General features: G+C 37.4%; 1 protein-coding gene across 2 annotated transcripts in view; it reads left to right on the forward strand.

The window, feature by feature from the left end:
* The window catches only part of BRAF (B-Raf proto-oncogene, serine/threonine kinase), a 182,094-nt gene extending 177,530 nt beyond the window's left edge, over positions 1-4,564 (forward strand). For both annotated transcript variants that reach the window (XM_023514190.1, XM_023514191.1), the window contains exon 20: positions 2,072-4,564. The gene's annotated coding sequence lies outside the window, so the exon portion shown is untranslated. The remainder of the gene's footprint in view (positions 1-2,071) is intronic.
* Positions 4,565-6,000: the final 1,436 nt, after the last annotated feature.

The raw sequence follows: 6,000 nt of genomic DNA on the forward strand, positions 1-6,000 counted from the left end.
AATAAACCTTTTCTTCCTTTTTTCTATCAGATAGTTTTTTCTCTAGTTTAGAAATGACGTATGAATTTTATTTGTTTTGATTTTTTTTGATGCTTAAACTACAGATAGACTTGAGCTCCTAAGAAAATATAAGGAAAAAAATCCTTATTTGTGAAAAGCACTTTATGAGCAATTTGTGTAGACAGTATGTGGCTGCTTCACACTGATCATCTTGTAAGGCTGTTAGAGTCTTGTCTGTAAAGTGCTGCAGTGCCTTCTGTAGTATATTTTATTTTGGGTAGGATGAAGCGAAGCCTGAAAAATTTGAGAGCAACTATAAAAGATCACTTTTAAATATGTAGTATTCCTGATGGATTTTTTTCATCATTAAACTAGAGTCTAGGGCCTAGATTTTTACCACAATAATATTGACAAAAAAAGTGGTGTATAAAAGGGATTTGTGAATATAAATCTAATATGATTATGTGTTCTTACATGCACCTTAAAAGAACATTCTGTATAGCTGTCAAATTCTGGTTCCTCAACATCTGTCCCTGATCGTATTTGAGATCTGATAGATATACTTGGGCATCCTAGAAGATAAAATCCTGTATACATTATATGTGTTCTATTTAGGTTGGCATTGGAGAAGAAAGAGCATTATATAAAGAAACGAAGTAAGAATTCCGCACCATCAACCTGAAATTTTGTAAATACTTCCTAGCTTCTGGTATGGTGTAGTCACAGCTCTTTCATCACACCATGTCACCTTGTATTCATCAGGCAGTGTCCAAGCTGCCGTTTGCCCCACGTCAGATCTCACCTGTCCCCACTGTACGTCCACCTCACCAGCTGCTTGCCAACCTCATCTCTAGCTTTAGTTTGAAACACATTGCAGGGTTCAGGCAACCTCTTCAAAAAACTACCTCCTCAGAATGAGGTAATGAATAGTTATTTATTTTAAAATATGAAAAGTCAGGAGCTCTAGAACATGAAGATGACTTAAGATTTTAACTGTTTTGTGTACTAGCATTTGAGCACTCTCATTTTGTCCTAAAGGGCATTATACATTTAAACAGTAATACTGTAAAAAAGTGTAGCTCAGAGTATCTGAATGTTGTTGCAAGTGGTGCCACAATCTGGTTAGGAGTATGTTTCAGAATCTTAACCTTAAGTCAGTTGCATGAAATTAAATAGTTACAGTATCACTTCACTAACAGTGATATAATTTTAATTTCCAGTAGGCGTGGCAAGACAGTACATCTTCATTGTTAGCCATGGCTTTGTCACATGCGCAGATAGAGAGACTGCCCAGCTAAGAGGGTAGAATGATTACCCTTTGCAAGATTCTCTTTTTTGTCCAAGTTGGCATTGTTAGTGCTAGAATGTCAGCACCTTGAGGCGAGCAGATTCCAACGTTACGGCTATAAAAAACCATAGCCAGAGATGGAAGGTTTACTGTATGAACAGCAAATAACTTACAGGTTGTATGTTGGAATGGTGTAGGTGAGGCTCTAGAAAAATACCTTGACAATTTGCCAAATGATCTTACTGTGCCTTCATGATGCAATAAAAAAGCTAAAATTTTAGTAGAAATCAGTGATTTGTGAAGAGAACAGCCACTCTGGTTTAACTCAGCTGTGTTAATATTTTTTAGAGTGCAATTTAGACTGCAAAAGATAAATGCACTAAAGAATTTATAGCCAAAATCACATTTAAAAATGAGAAAACACAGGTAAATTTTCAGTGAACAAAATTATTTTTTTAAAGCACATAGTCCCTAGTATAGTCAGATGTATTTATCACATAGAGCAACTAGGTTGAAAATATAGTTAAGTGACATTTCTAGAGAAACTTTTTCTACTATAGGTTCTTCAAAGCATGGAACTTTTATACAACAGAAATGTTTGACAGAAATTTCAAGAAACTACTGTAGTTTAAAGTGGAAGTACTGTATGCTGGGCAGCAGTCATGTATTAGTGAGAAGGGGAAATTAAAATATAGGACAGAATCTGATGTAATCAGTTTCCAGAATACTGCTGCCAACCTAGACACTGATTTTTCAGAGTTTCAAATGTAAACTTCCTCCCAGCACTTGTTTGCAAATGAAGCTGGACTGCACAAGTACTCCTGACGGTGCACTGCGGGGCGGAGGTCTCGAGACATCCTTTCTGACCTGACCGGTGGGTGTAACACTGGACATACTCCATGGTATGGTTCTTGTATCTTGTTTCACTTCTCACCGTCCCTAAGAAAGTCAATGTATTGTCTCCAGTTCGTCCTTGAGATGTTTTATTGAGATGTATTACTGATGCCTATGGGTAACTGAACTCCAGAGGAAGGTAGTAGCATCTCTGCCTGCAGAGGCAATGATTTGTAGATTGGCCAGAGGAGAGTGAATTTGCCAGTGTATTTGTGGTTCATGTTGCTAACTCTGGTAAAACTAGTTTGTGTTATTTTAGCACAGTAGACAAAGTAAGCTTTGTTATTTTTAAATAACCTATTTTTACTTCTAATTTAAATTCAACCCTAATTTTTAGTAATTGTGGGAAAGGTAATTAATGGTTCTTATCAGGTGTTTTTAAGGTGAAAGAGGACAAGTCCTAAAATCCTACATTATGGTAACAGTCCTTTAAAAAACTCATAGGGACAGGTAGTCCCCACCTCAATGAAGTGATTAAAGTAGATCCTTTTATTTCAGCATCCACAACTTCAACCATTAACTTAGTTTTATTAATTACTAAATTAGTTCCTTTAAAATGTTACTTTTACTTAGCTGTTTTGACTAATTGCAATATGATCAGTTGTGTATGAGGACACAGCCATTGTAAACCAGTGTATCCATTTTTGTGGTGCATTTTTTAAAAGAATTTTGTAGATTGAACTACTTTGAAAATAACTAAAATGTTTATTCATGTTAGTATTGAAAATTTTTGTGTGCAAACCATCTGCTTCTCCTGGCAGGCCAAATCCATTATCCAGCACCCATGAGAGCTGGTTCTCACCTACAGTACATAGGTGTGCAGAAGGGCAGCAAAAAAAAGGCTCTGTTTACAGGGGTTGGAATGGGGGTCACGATTAAGTTGCTTGGTCCCAGTTTTGTTTTGAAAATTACCCTGCTTCATTTGTGTATTTTTGAGCCAACATGTGTATTGGTAGAATATGAATTGCATAGGAGGAAACTGAAGACTAGCATAAGCTACAAAGCTCACAGACTAGGCACAGATGTAGGAGAATGTAGACCAAAATGGGGTGAGGTAGGAGTAAGTCTGGGGATAGGGGAAAATTAATGTGAGGGTGGGGAATAAACTATTATTATCAGAAATAAAATGTAAGAGTGCAATAAGTGTGCTTAAATTCTAAGCTGTGAACAGTTTAAAAAAAAAAATCATTCCTTCCTAATACATTTGTGTATGTTCCATAGCTGATTAAAACCAGCTATATAAACATAAAATGCCTTTTTATTCGTGTTGAATACCAACAGAAGTGGCTAACCTTTGTCTTATTTATCTTCCATGTTGTATTAGTTTACATACGGGGCGTATGTGTGTATGCTGTACCCTTTTCCTTCCTTCACTTAAATATGCTTTGAGTCCTCTGTGTTTCCTTTGGCCATGCCACATGGTCGAGCTAGTCTAAGACTGGCCTTCATGGTATCACCTGATTTGAAGGACTGTATCACAGTGATATGTATTTGTGGTAATCTCATTTGTTGGTTGTATCTGATCTTTCCTCACACAGCAATTGCTGTTTTTCCTAAGATACGATTGTGCAACTGATCAGGGGATTGAATTTTATCATTCATCAATACATGTCTCTTTGAACTTTATTCATTAGTTGTGATTGCTTTTTGGTTTAGACCAAGAAAAATGAAAATCTTGCCTTTTCATGTATTCCTTGGTTTGAGGACAAGTCTCCTGTAAGGGAGAGGAAAGGGAAATGTCTCATGTTCGAACTGCAGTGAATTAATGGCTCCTGTTTCACCACTCCAAACCTGATGGCAACTCACATACACATTCCTCTCTTCTCTGTTACTGCCAAAGGTTTGGATTTAGTTCACTTCAGTTCCATTCAAGCATTGAAAAGGTTCTCATGGAGTCTGGGGTGTGCCCAGTGAAAAGATGGGGACTTTTTAATTGTCCACAGACCTCTCTTTACCTGCTTTGCAAAAATTATAATGGAGTAACTATTTTTAAAGCTTATTTTTCAATTCATAAAAAAAGACATTTATTTTCAGTCAAATGGATGATGTCTCCCTCTTGTTCCTTAATCCTAAATGTATGCTTGAATCTTTTTTTTTAATTCTTCCCCATACCCACTTCCTGACTTTGGTTCTCTTTCCTGCTCAGGTCCCTTCATTTGTACTTTGGAGTTTTTCTCATGTAAATTTGTATAGTGGAAAATATTGTTCAGTTTGGATAGAAAGCATGGAGAATTAAATAAAAAAGATAGCTGAAATTCAGATTGGAGAAATTTATTTCTGTGTAAAGTTATTTAAAAACTCTGTATTATATAAAAGGCAAAAAGTTCTATGTACTTGATGTGAATATGCGAATACTGCTATAATAAAGATTGACTGCATGGAGAAGTCTTTACCAAGATTATTTTTCTAGCACTATTATATTCGGTAACAGAAGTAATGAGCAGTTTTGACAGTTCTTCCAGGAAATGGAAGGACTGAGAAATGTACATTTTGTTTCATACATAATGTTGATTACTGCTTGGCGGGTAATAAAGTAATTAACTTCTACAATTCATGCCTGGCACATTATACATGCCATACTTGTAGTGGTTAACCATCTTTTGTCAAGTATCAGTTGACAACCCTCAAATATTTTATGATGTTGTGACTTGATACATACAGTCAGTTTCAAATGGCTGCTCTCTGTATGGTTCATATAGAGTTCTCTGATTTAGTAATTGAAAAGAGAGTTTCTCTGCAGAAATTCACCTTGGAAGTCTATTTTTTCCAACTTCTGGCACAATTTACATTTTCTGCGTAACATAGTATGTGCACACTAATGTACGTATTTGAAACTATGCACTCCTGTTGTCTACTCCATTTTTTTAAAATGCTGGTTGACGCAATGATTTCATGCATTCCATTTCATGACCTGAAGTTTGATAAACACCTAGAGTAGTATATTTTAGACAAAATATATCAAATTACTAGGCAAAATTTCCAGAAGAGAGGTAAATAGTTTTAAAACTTCAGTTGAGGTTCAGCAACTGTAGCTCAAAGGGCTAAGGCGCCAGCCACATACACCAGAGCTGGTGGGTTCAAATCCAGCCCAGGCCTGCTAAACAACAATGACAGCTACAACAAAAAGTAGCCAGGCATTGTGGCAGGCACCTGTAGTCCCAGCTACTTGGGAGACTGAGGCAAGAGAATCGCTTAAGCCCAGGAGTTGGAGGTTACTGTGAGCTGTGATGCCACAGCACTCCACCCAGGGTGACAGCTTGAGGCTTTGTCTCCAAAAAAAGGTTTTTATGTCTGAATATAGTATGAATGAACAGAAGAGTCTTCAAGAGGACACATGTTTGAAGAATCTGGTTTCTGGTCTTCATGTCCCTCATTCCCCTAACCATAAAATGCCATCAAGACTCACTTCCTGATACTTGAAACACAAGAGGCAGGAGAATCACTTGAGCCTAGGAGCTCAAGGCCTGCCTGGGCAACATACAGAGACCTCTGTCTAAGAAAATAAGATGTATTTTAAGTGCTGTCAAGACTTCAGCATTTCTGGCTAGGTACAGTGACTCCTGCCTGTAATCCTAGCACTCTGGGAGGTCGAAGCAGGTGGATCACCTGAGCTCACAAGTTTGAGACCAGCCTGAGCGAGAGTGAGACCCCATCTATAAAAATAACCAGGTGTTGTGGTGGATGCCTGTAGTCCCAGCTACTTGGGAGGCTGAGGCAAGAGATTTGCTTAAGCCCAAGAGTTTGAGGTTGCTGTGAGCTATGACACCATGGCACTCTACCAAGGGCAACAAAGTAAGACTCTGTCTCAAAAAAAAAAA

This window comes from Otolemur garnettii, unplaced genomic scaffold, assembly GCF_000181295.1.
Source record: "Otolemur garnettii isolate 467f Iridium unplaced genomic scaffold, OtoGar3 scaffold00049, whole genome shotgun sequence".
In the NCBI taxonomy this organism is placed as follows: domain Eukaryota; kingdom Metazoa; phylum Chordata; class Mammalia; order Primates; family Galagidae; genus Otolemur; species Otolemur garnettii.